The 12,245-nt window shown below is 46.3% G+C and overlaps 1 protein-coding gene across 7 annotated transcripts in view; it reads left to right on the top strand.

Annotated features, from left to right (window-relative positions):
- The window catches only part of EPB41L1 (erythrocyte membrane protein band 4.1 like 1), a 148,519-nt gene that overhangs the window by 22,676 nt on the left and 113,598 nt on the right, over nt 1-12,245 (top strand). The window contains exon 1 of one of the 7 annotated variants that reach the window (XM_025205395.1): nt 11,943-12,052. The exons of the other annotated variants lie outside the window; for them this stretch is intronic. The gene's annotated coding sequence lies outside the window, so the exon portion shown is untranslated. Of the gene's footprint in view, nt 1-11,942; nt 12,053-12,245 lie in introns of those variants that run through there. 7 annotated transcript variants of the gene reach the window in all.

Below are 12,245 nucleotides of genomic sequence, written 5' to 3'. Positions count from 1 at the left end.
GAGGACAGGGGGCTGTGGGGACCGGATGCAAATGCAGGCATTGGCTCTGGACACCCATGGTATGCCACTGGTGTTAGTCCAAGGCCAAATTTAGGACTAACTGTCTTTGATCCAACGTTGGAATGTCTCTTCCTCTAGCAGTGCTTGTTAGTTTGGTTCTTGCCCAAACACTGGCCAGAAATGCTAGCCACATCACTCCCTTGTGTGCTTTTGACATCAGAAACGGAGTGTGACCAAATGCAGACTAACTAGATTTCAGTCCTTGCTTGTATAAACATCGGCCCTTGTCCAGCCAGCCATATGACCACAGCCTAGTATACTCCAGACAGGCCCTATCCTATTGCTCTCTTCCTAGAAATGCTGCCTTGCTCTCCAGGGAAGAACAGCTCACAGCCAGACCTACCATACCAGACTAGGAGGGAGATTCCAAAGCTGCTTACTCTTCCTACCTGCAGCAGAATGAGAAGCCCAAAGCAGATGACTGGTGTGGTGGTGCAGTAGGCACAGCGGAGGTCTCTGACCCATCCTGGCAGGCTTGTGGGGTTAGAGTGGTTAGAGTGTTGGCTACAAAGGACCAACTCGTGGGATCATAACGAATTCTAATTTATTGTATGGGATGTGAAGTTGCCAATAAAATCTTAAATGCAAACTTTGAGTTATGAGGGGTGCTGGTCAACTTAGCACGCACGCACACACTCATTCAAACCCCTGTCATTTAAACCCGTGTAGTATAGTGTGATGGGCGGGCAATTATTTTTGGTGGAGGGCTGCTGGCTGAGTTTTGGCAAGCCATTGAGGCCCGCATGACAAGCACCCAGTGGCAGATAAATATTAATTTTCTAAATTTTTTAGGGGCCCTGCGGGTCGCATCTGGCCTGCAGGCCGCATTTTGCCCACCCCTGAGGGTCATGCTTCACTTCCTTTCATCCCTTTCTGGCAGACTTGTGTGATTTTCCCCCAGCATCATCTTGGCTGCCTAATCTGGAAGTCATGTCCCATGTGGGTCTTGAGTAGTGCTTGACAACTGTTGGTCACAGGGGTTTGGCTATCTGGTAGTGCAATTTTGAGAGTCAGTTGTGATTAATTAACAATGGTATTGTTAAGGGTTGCAGGAATTTTCAGTAGGGTGGGTGCTCAGTCCCAGGAATCAGTTCCTTGACTTGATTAGCCTAAAATGGCTTGTAGAGTTGAGTTTTGTAATGGCAAATTCTTTTGGCTGGCCTATTGTCATTTAATTACCTACTCATCACCATACATACTTGCATTCACTCAGGGACCAGCCCATTATAGCATATTTTATCACTTTACAATTTCAATTTCAGTGCAGTTTTTAACAATGGTCTAGGGTGTAAACAATTTGACAAGGAGTACATTCCTTAAGGGTTTAAAAGTATAAAATATAAAATACAAAATGCCATGGTAAGGTGAGACAGATGAAATATAAAAATGCACTGTGAAAAATATATAAAAATGCAATGTTGAGGTAGTGAGGATCAAAGGCTACTGGGGACAGTAAGTGAGTTAGGTTAGCACCAGGATATATTTGGAGTCTTTGAAGTGGATATTTTAGTTCTTTTGTTTTCTTTACTGACACTGAGCTTAATTAACATGTAGTTTCTAGGTTTCTCCTACAGAAAGCCACTTCAGCTTTCTGGATTGCTCTGAGCCTTGCCACACCCATGCAATGAGTGTGCTAGGTCTCTGCCAGTACTTGGAAGGAAAAAGAAATGCACAAAATGGGGGTGGGGGTGCAGGCAAGAAGGGGCTTCTGTTATATCAACATCCGGAAGGGAAATGTACAAAGGGGGCTTTCTGTACAAGAGCTGTCTGCTTCCCTGCTGCTCTCTGGGGAATGGCTGGCTGAACTCGCCACAAGGAGGACATACCATCCTGGCACCCCATTCGCAGCTGCCGAAAACAAAACCGCTTCAACTGACCAAACAAAAAAACCTCTTTGGGTTTATTGAAAACATTCACCTGCCCGCTAAACAGACAGTGGCTGGCTTCTGAATGAGGCATTTTTTCTCAGGAAAAACAAATCAAATGAAAAATTCAGAGCAGCTATAATGATCATAGCTTATAGCTATGTGTACTGCCATGACTGGAAGGGGTAAGCAGGGATCCTCTATAAGATGTGGTGTTGAAAGTGTTTCTAATGGCACTCTGACTAATTATGACCATAGCACCTTCCCTATTTGATGATTTATGTTTTCCCTCAGCCATCTCTTTTAGTCTGTTTATTTTCCTCTCTTAATGTATAAGCTTTTAGGTTAGGGGCTTGTTCAGCACCTGACCTGTCCAGGTGCTCCATGAAAAAAGAACCCAGATCCCCAGTGTCCCAGTCTAGTGCCTTATCAGTGGGACCATCCCAAAACAGATTAAGAATCCCCCAAACCCCAGCAGCTGTTTGAGGGTCAAGGTCTGTGATTTCTGTTCCCCTTCTTCCCCTAGTCTCTGGGTTATGATCCCCGTTCCAAGCAGAGTAGTCTCTCTGTGGTAAGTGAATTTCTGTGGGACTTGCAGCCCCATTTGAAAGTGCTCTACACCCCAAAGACTTGCAACCCTAGTGTGGGAACCAGCCATAGAGACAAAATATGTACTGTGATGCAGCTAGATGAAGTTAGCTTTTTACTCCCAACCTGGAGTTGACCTCAGTAACCTACCTCACAGTAGAAGCTACCTGCATATTTCCTCTGCTAAGATTTTCACTGAGATACCTAGTGCCCGGTTCTTATCTGCCTCACTAGAAAACACCTGCAGGAGAGCCATTGCCCTGCCCAGTCCTTGATCCTCTCCTGGTGAAGTTGGCCCAGGGCACTGTGCTAATCAGACTTGTTTGTCTGGTGCACTAAGCTCTTCAGTGACTGTCTTCTTGTATCAGCTGAAAGGTAGCAGAGCAGCCCCTCACTGCAACCCAGCCCAGCGCCACACTGAGGTGTTAGGTCAGAGCTGAGTCATCACAGCGTGTTACCAATCACATAGTGCCACCGCTGCTCCTTGTGATACCTGTGTGGTCTTCCAGTTAAGTACTAACTCGGCCCTGTCCTGCCTAGCTTGTAAGGTCTGGCAGAACTGCAGTATGAGTGGTGATGTGGTGACTGACTTAGAATGGAGGTAATTGCATTTGACTTCTTTTATTGCAAGCAAATCAGATGAGACTGATAGCTTTGCCTGGGACCAGATGCTGTGTTTGCTTCCATCCTGGCCTGGCTCAGAATTGTCAGTGTCCCCCAGTCCTGACCCAGAGTCCCTCCTGCAGCTCTAGCCTGGAGCAACTTGCTTCTTATTTGCAGCTCCCTCTGCTGCTTTTGGCTCTCCTGAGCAAATTGCGATCTGACTGTTTATTGTCTAGGAGAAGGAACCACCCAGTTCCATCTGGTACTGCATGCCCCCCATTCAGGAGATGGGGCATGTGTGCCCAACTTACTACTCCATTTATCTTGATTCTTTCAATGCCTTTAGCGCCCTAGAGCAGGGGCGGGCAATTATTTTGGACAGAGGGCTGCTTACTGAGTTTTGGCAAGCCATCGAGGGCTGCACGATGGGTAGCCCAGGGCAGATTAATATTTCATAGACATTAGGGCTGGAAGGGACCTCGGAAGATCATCGAGTCCAACCCCCTGCCCAAAGGGCAGGAAGTCAGCTGGGGTCATAGGATCCCAGCAAGATGAGCATCCAGTTTCATCTTGAAGGTGTTCAGTGAAGGCGCTTGAACCACCTCCAGTGGCAGGCTGTTCCAGACCTTGGGGGCTCGGACAGTAAAGAAATTCTTCCTTATGTCCAGCCTGAAACGATCTTGAAGTAGTTTGTGACCATTTGACCTCGTCATCCCTTGGGGCGCTCTGGTGAACAAACGTTCCCCCAGATACTGGTGGTCACCCCTGATACTGGTGGTCATTAATTATGGTGGAAAATATTAATTTTCTAATTTTTTTAGGGGTCCCACGGGCCGGAGTCCAGCCCCCCGCCCAAAGGGCAGGAAGTCCGCTGGGGTCATAGGATCCCAGCAAGATAAGCATCCAGTTTCATCTTGAAGGTGTTCAATGAAGGCGCTTGAACCACCTCCGGTGGCAGGCTGTTCCAGACCTTGGGGGCTCGGACAGTAAAGAAATTCTTCCTTATGTCCAGCCTGAAACGATCTTGAAGTAGTTTGTGACCATTTGACCTCGTCATCCCTTGGGGCGCTCTGGTGAACAAACGTTCCCCCAGATACTGGTGGTCACCCCTGATACTGGTGGTCATTAATTATGGTGGAAAATATTAATTTTCTAATTTTTTTAGGGGTCCCACGGGCCGGATAGAATGGCCTGGTGGGCCGCATCCAACCCCTGGGCCGCGTTTTGCCCATTCCTGCCCTAGAGACACCTGGGTTAAATCGATCTCCTGGGGATGTTTGCACTTGGAAAGATTTGAGTCTGCAATGTATTTCCATTTCTGCCCCTTCACATGTATGTTTTATGCACTATTGCGTATGCAACAAGTACCACTGCCTGTCTCCAACTCTGTCTTGTGTGCTGGCATCCTAAGAGTACAAGGAATTGCTTTGTTCCTTTTGAAGATGTAATGTCTATTAAGAACCTTTCCCACTTTCATGGCTGGGCAGCTGCTTGGGTGAAATGAGTTCGTGTGGTCGCAGCCTCAGAGAGAGGTGCCATGCCAGCTTGATCGGCAGCCTTCACAGAGAGGCAGGTTCCGGAACAGACTCCAGGGGTAGATCTCTTCCTCTCAGTGCTACGTAGTCTTGCAGGCACACAGGGCATGGAAAAGCTATGGCCTTTGATGTGTTTTATTTGGGGGCCATGTGCCCTCTGTCCCCTTGGAGCAAGAGTTGCAGTGGCTGGGCAGGTATAGCAGCCCTCATGGGTGGTAAATGGAACTGAAAATCAAGAAGAATGAGGCTGAGGTGGAAATCTGGGCAGCTGTGGGAGCCCCATCACTTGTGCCCAGCCCCTGCAAAGCTCTGGAGGCTGCTTGCATTGCCCTTGAAACGGCCTCATATGGGAACATAGGATTGATCGTTACAGGTCCACTGAATTCTACGGCACTGAGACAGTTTCCACCAACAGGGAGCCAGGCTGTGAGGATCCTCTCTGTGCCCCCCTGAGTCTCTCTCACTCCTTCATATCTCTGCTGCTTTGCTTTTCTGACCTGCAGACTTCTGCTTTCCCTTTTTTCTCCCTCTTCTCTTTTTTTGGCTGCTGAGGTTAACAGAGCACTTGGGCATCTTCCCATCCTTAACAGATGAAAGGCCCGACTGATAAAAGCTTCACAGCAAGAAATGAGCAGACTTCAGTGCGGTTTACGCTCTCCATCAGCCAGCAGCGCTTGTTCCAATGCTCTAGGCCCATCTGCCTCTCGGGGAAGACGTGTGCCAGAGAGAACAAGCAGGGGATGATACCATGAGGCTGAGGCCTTGTCATCTGCATCATCCACAGGAGCACTGGCCCCTGGCAGAGGGGTGCTGAGAGTTCCTCTGGCTGTATTTATACAGATGGCTTCTACCTGCCTGCTCCCCCTCTGATGCACAAAATGGAGGTTTTACTGTGAGTGAGAGCAAAATTGGGTTAGGTCTAGGCATCCTGTGCCAGTGCCTGAGGACATGCAGTGAAATCCCAGTCCAGGAAGTGTAGTGCCTCTTCATCACTGATGTTGTTCTGCATATTGTGGCAGCACCAGCAGCCCAGACCTTGGATCATGACTTAATTATGCCAGTTCTGTACTGTTGCCCATATCAGCTGCTTGTTCTATGGCCTTTAGCCTCTGAAATTAAGCAGTAACGCTGGGGCACAGCAATCCTGGCCTGTCATGTGGAAGACCAGTAAATTGGTACCATTGGGCATGCTGCTTCACTGGGAGGAGTTGTCAGAGCCCTGTGGAGGGATCCCATAAGCAAGGGGTGGTATACAAAGAGAGTAACTTGAGACCATCTGTCAGAGATGCCCGTGTCAGAGAAGAAGCAAAGAACTGCTCAGCCAGTGTGCTCTGCTGGGCACACTTGTGTTACTTCCACCAACCAGTGCAGGCTGATGTGAGACTTCTTGAGGCAGCCAGAGACAGTGCAGTGCTCAGCTTGACCCAGAGCTACCCCTGTTGTCCTTCTGTGTTAAAACCTCAGAGGGCTCATACCCCTCTCTGGCTTTCAGGTACACCCTTCCTCCCAGTCTCAATCTCCTCAGCCCTTTTGCTGAGTGAAGGAAACCTCTTCCTCTAATTCTCCCCAGGCCTGGGATGGGGGACTGCAGCTTCTCTCCAAAAGCAGAGACATGACCATTCCTCTTTCTTGCCAGAGGATTATGTATTAACCATGAGCTTCAAATGGAAAGGGTATGAAGGAAGGGACTGTCATAATCCTGTTTTAGATTCTGTGGTTTATTTTGCACAAGACCTCTTGACTGCTAGTAAGAAGGTACCGTTATCTGTTACCTAGGTAACCAAGGCTTTCTGTTGATTTGGGAAGACTTGATTGGCTTTGCAGCTGTTCTTTTTATGAATTAAAGTCCCACCCCTTTGCTTTTGCCAGTGTGATGTCAAGAAATACAGTGTCCTGGGCTATTGTTGCCAAAAGACAGTGGCAGGCATGCAAGGGCACAAACATACTTGACAGGTTTGTCATCTTCTAGCCAAGGATCTCAACACAGTTGTTGCATATGTGTTAATGATAGACACACATGTCAAATAGATCTTGTTCGTGCTAGCTAGTCCACAAGCTTCAGCAAGAATTTCCGCTACTTTTATGTCAGCCAGTGAGACTGATGGGAGGCTAAACGCATACAAACATGTTCAGAAAGGCTGATCTCTGCATCAGTGCTGCAGAATTCATTCAGAGGCCCCAAGCAATAGGGTTTCAAAACCAGCTTTAGCACCAGTGTTTGTGTGCTTCAGACAGCTGCATTCTTTGGTCGCAGGCAAGGCAGGAAGGACAGCCATGTGACTACAGGACAGGATGGAGCATCCCTCTCTCCTGGTGCCTCAGTTTCTTCATCTGTAAAATAAACATAGTGCAAAATCGCTCTTCTGAAAAATTTGGGCCTGCATTCACTTAGATCCTGGAAGATGCCTACTTTGAGGCTGGCAAGGTTCTTTGGGTAGATGTGATATCTTTTATTAGACCAGCTGGGTAGTTGGGGAAAAAGTTCTTAGCAAGCTTTTGGGTGCAGTCGCTTTTTGTCAGGCATAGGGAGTCTCTGCTCACTGTATTTTCAGTCCACAAGTTCTGATGACAGCTGTAAACCACTCCAGCTATGCTTTCTCAGCTCTTTTGGTTGCCAAAGACTCTTTCGTGTCAGTAAGCAAGGCTTAGTTTATTCGCACTGTATTGGGCCACAGTAAAGGCTGCATAGATGCATGACTTCCTTAATGGGCCCTATCTCTGTCTTATTGGGATATGGGTAGGATCTTCATTCTGAATAGTGCTGCTGTTGCTCTTTTTCATTTGAGTGCAGCTTTCTCACAATTGACATGCTTCTAATGCTTTCCAGAGGTTTGTTTTGTCAACACATTGTTCTTTGGCTACCCCTCAGTGATCACTGTCACTTATGAGAGGTGGCTGGCTGTCCTGCTCCGCCATTGCTCTGAGCGTCTTGGCACCCTGCTGAGAGCACTCAGGCTTTGCTCTCATGCTTTCCATAATGGCCTCCTTGCTCGCTGCGTGGGTGAGTGCAGCTACCTGCCTGGAATCCTTTCTTCACTTCCCCTGGCCTTGTGTATGTGAGTATAGCAGCTCTGTTAGCCAAGCTGGTTTTCCATGGGGCTTAAAACCAGTTCAGACTAATTTAGTTCAGTCAACAGAGAATCAAGGAATGCATCTACACCAGGCATGAAACTATGTAAACCTTAGGCTCCCCTACAGCCTTCAACTCCACCCACTAACTCACATGGCAATGCAGAGCTGCCTTGTCTTCACTTGGATTTCACCTCGTCTTGATTAATGCCCAGTTTGAAGATGGTACTGGGGCTCTGGCTGGGCTAGGGCTGCAGCTGCAGCAGCACAGCTGGTAAAAGTGCCTTTCTACTGATCCATAGGCACGAGTTCGATTCTCATGCTGAATTCCTGGCAAAGGCTGCCCCTGTTGACTGGTACCTGCTCATTTGGGCTGAGGAATTAAAGGCATTTGGATATGAGAGCAACATGGGATGGCTTCTCATGTGCTGTTGGCTACAGAAACTGTTGTGCCTTAACTGTGCTAGCCTGATGAGCCAAGTAGGGTGTGGTGGACCTTTGAACCTTTTCCTTTTTGATTGGAACCAGATGGTCTCCTTCAGGTTGGATTCAGCGTTGGTTTGGTGCTAGCCCAGAATTTGAAGCCCTCTCAGCCAAGCTGTTGAGATTCAATTAGCATGAAATGGACAATGTGCACAGTGGAGCCTCTCTGCTCCTATCTACACTAGAGAAAAATCTGTAACTGTGATTGTAATTAACATACATTGTTGGCTGTGGGTGAGTAAGGGGAGGAAGGCAGTAATCTCTCCTGTTCTGGGATTGAGTTTCCCTGATATGTCTACCTCTGGAGTAAGTGATGGAGAAGGAAGGAGGTGGCATTTAAATACATTTTTGCTTCTAGTTTATGGTGGGGGGTGGCATGCTTCGTTTTCTTTTTGTATTCTCCTGAGTTTTTTGCAGTTCCTCTCCACTGCCCCTGCAGGAGAATTTGGAGAAGCAACAAAAAAGATTGCAGGCTTGATTTTTTTGAAAGAGCAAAATGCATACATATCCTTTGGGAACTTGATTGGCTTCAAGTCCACAGGAAAGAAGTCATTAAGATGGTCTGAAGGGGTATCATGGAAGGGGGAAGGAGAGGAGTAATGCAATCTGCATGTTAGAAAATAAACCACACAGGAAGGTCGTATTGCAGTGAGACATAGCGTCTTAAGGAAAATGAGGTGGGTACCATGATTTGGGACCTTTAAAATTAGAACAATGGCCTGGAGAATATCTCTCATCTGGAGCATCCCATTCCTGCATTGTGATCTAGCCTTCATCACTGACTATTGTGCAGGGTTCTGAGAAGTTAGGCTCTGGCTCTGGTTCTTTATGCTGTCACTAGAGCTCCTTTTTGGCATTTGGTACATAGAAAATGTTCTTTCCACCCTAAATGTTTTTGCTGACGATAACAGTCTCGGCACCTTCCTCTGAATAATAAAGAGATAAAAGTTGCTCTTAAGACCAAGGGAACCCTGGCAATGATGATTCATTCTCAAGTGATGCTGAAAAGGAAGCCTGTGCACTATCGCTACTCCATGCCTCTGATTCTCTTCCTACTTAGAGTTTTTACTCCCATGCAAAGCCACTGACTTAAGTGGAGTTGCTTCTGATGTTCACATGTATTAGTGAGGTCAGAGTCTCTATTGGCATATAGGAGGTACATGGAGATGGGAATAGGAAGGGTTAACCTTCATGCCACTCACCATGGCTTGGCAACTTTCAGAGGCATCAGATCTGTTTCAGGGATCTCTAGACACATGTTGTGGATCAGGATACAAATTGCTTCCTTCCTATGTTGCTGAGTATTCAAGTAACTAGTCCCTGTGCAGGATGAGGTGGTGATGGTGGTTGAAGGCATCACAGTAGGGTACCGGGAGGCTCCTGGGATTGGCGTCAGGTGCTGGTGCCTTTTTGCTTTTAAGGTTCCAGTTCAGCCCTAGTAGGTAGTGATTGATGGCACCATTCTAAATCTGCTAAGTGGCCTGTCTGTAGAAATACCTGGACTCTCAGCTTTCATTTAAAAACACTTTAAAATCCCCATGTGTAAGGGGAAAGTATGTAAAAATGAATGGAATGTAAACCAGCGTGGAGGTGTTTTTGCTAAGACTGTCAACCTGAAAGCAGAGCTGAGAGCTGTGAACTGCACAATTTGCATTGGAGTAGTACTATTACTCCTGAAACTTATTGATGATCCTAAAAATGTCTGGCTGTCCTGCTACTGATTGATGATAAATGAGAAGAACCAGCCCCATCCTGTGGCTTTCTTGGAGCCGTCTTTCTACCCAGCTGCCAGAAGCCACCAGCTTCTGTACAAGTTGTATAGTAGAAGTTATCCAAATAAAACTTCCCTGAACTAACTAATAGAGGTGCTGCACATTCATAAGACTGTGATAGCACCACGGCATTTTATTAAATCTTATTAGATCAGAAATTGTAGCTTCAAAATAAACTTAATGGTTCTGCTTTGCAAAGGAAACTTTCCGCTTTTCCTTGGCCAAACACAATTTTAGTATTTTAATATCTTTTAAAAAATTTAAAGTTTCCATTCACAGTGTAGACAAAAATAAACTTTCCTCCTCTTCCTCCTCTTTAGAAAATAATGATGGAAAGAAAATCAAATACATTTTTCAACCAACTTTAGACAGAAGCCCTAGATCTGGGGGATTCAGATTGTATGTTGATAGACATGCTAATCCAATGATGGACTGCTGGCACAAAGGGTAGTCATGAGTCAGGGTTAGTGGCTGAGTTGTATATGAGAAGCTTGCACAGCACATGCCAACTCAGGTTCCCATTAGCATCACTGGGGCCTTGCTTTCTTTAGCACTGAAATCAATTCCCATGATAAAATATTGATTGCAAAATATTTGCAATTTTATACCTAGAAATTGCTAAAAACACTGGATTCTATTTAACAAGGGCCCATCACAAAATATTTCTGATTTCACTGATTTCTTAAGGAAGGAACATTTTTAACACTAATCAAATGAAAAAGATTTGCTCTGCCCTTTTTTAACTTTTGGAGAGCTTTCTGTGCAAATGACAGGCTGGGCCCTCTAGTTTTCTTGTCAGTGGTGAGGACAGTTTGGGGAATGCAAGCAGGTTTAATTTCCAGGCTAGATTTGCCATGATTACCATAGCAATTTGCTTTTCCCTTTCCAGCTAGCTAATCAGTCTTCTTCCTGAGGTGGGCTGAAATGCAACACAAATTGCTGCCACAAAAAAAAAAAGAAAAAGAAAAATGCTAAATCACTTTTGCTAACCTAATTCAATCTCTGGCTTATTTAACTTATTGATCTTTTGCTTTTCGCTGCTGTTGCCATGATTCATTTTTATACTGTCCCTTCCCCGTCACTAAGGAATTTTGAGTAGGTTGGAGGAATAGCCCCAAGACATCGATCCTTTATCAACTGGAAAATAACAAGGCAGAGACCTATAATTTGCTCTTTAAGCAAAAATGCCCAGATCTTTTCCATGTAAAAGGGCAGAGAATGATTGTGGAAAGGATTTCCATGGAAAATGTAGACTTTTTGCCACTGCTGAGATCACTGCCAGTTAACACTTCACTGGGACTATAGAATATAGGGTAGCAAATGGTTGGTTTGTTTGTTTATTTATTTATTTTTAAAGAACAATAAAGAAAGCAGAAAGTATGACTGTGGCATGGCGGAGAAATAAGAAAATACAGCGGGTGAGAGGAGGGAAGGGATAAATCTCAGTGTAATGGGGGACATGTGGACTTGACAGCTGCTGGATAAAGAACAGTTTTGCTCTTCAAGGTGGGAACCGCTTGCACTTGCAGTCAAATGGCTGGATTTGTTGGGGTTCACCAAGCTGTGCTGTTTCCCCGTAAGAGAAGGGCTTTCTGGGGAGCGAAGTTTCAGACACAAGCAACTTGCCCTGCATCAAGAGGTGGAGACAGTGGAGCTCTGGCCTGCTGCCTACATTTGTGTATGGTGAAAGCAGATTAGATACTGTGGTGCTGTGGGGGTGCTCTCTGGACTCTGGTCTATGGGCCGGTAGGTTTTTATTGGCAACCACAGAGGCAAATGGCCCAAACTGTGCTAGGACTGGATTCATCCTTCCTCAGGCCAGAAGCCTCCTGTGCCATTGTTTCATTGAGGTGACATAAAAGGCAAAGAGCAGCTTGAAGCTAACCAGAGACTCCTGCAGCTTCAGCCCTTGGTTTAAGCTCCCTTGACAAGTGCTGTCCCTTTAAATTCATGTTTTGCTCATGGGCTGGGGGTGCGGATGTTTGGAGGCATGGAGAAGCAGAGCCCGGCAGCGCTGTGGCAAGAGAGGATGTGGCTCCCATCGGAAATAAAAGCCAGGGAAGGTGCAGAGGCCGAGGTAAATATCCTATGGGAAGGCTGGTTGCTAAGCAACTGGCGAAGGTAGAGATTGCTTGTTGTGGAAGGCAGTAGCCTCTCAAGTGCTGTTTAGATACCCTGAGCCATGTCTCTGTCTGCCAAGTAAATTCCCTGAATTCTGTTGATATTTTTTTGCTGGGGCCTGTGGTTGCGGCTGCTTTTGTTTGCTGGTA

Source organism: Alligator sinensis, unplaced genomic scaffold, assembly GCF_000455745.1.
Source record: "Alligator sinensis unplaced genomic scaffold, ASM45574v1 scaffold511_1, whole genome shotgun sequence".
In the NCBI taxonomy this organism is placed as follows: domain Eukaryota; kingdom Metazoa; phylum Chordata; order Crocodylia; family Alligatoridae; genus Alligator; species Alligator sinensis.
Note: the sequence above shows the minus strand (reverse complement) of the source record. Positions and strands in the feature narration are given on the sequence as shown.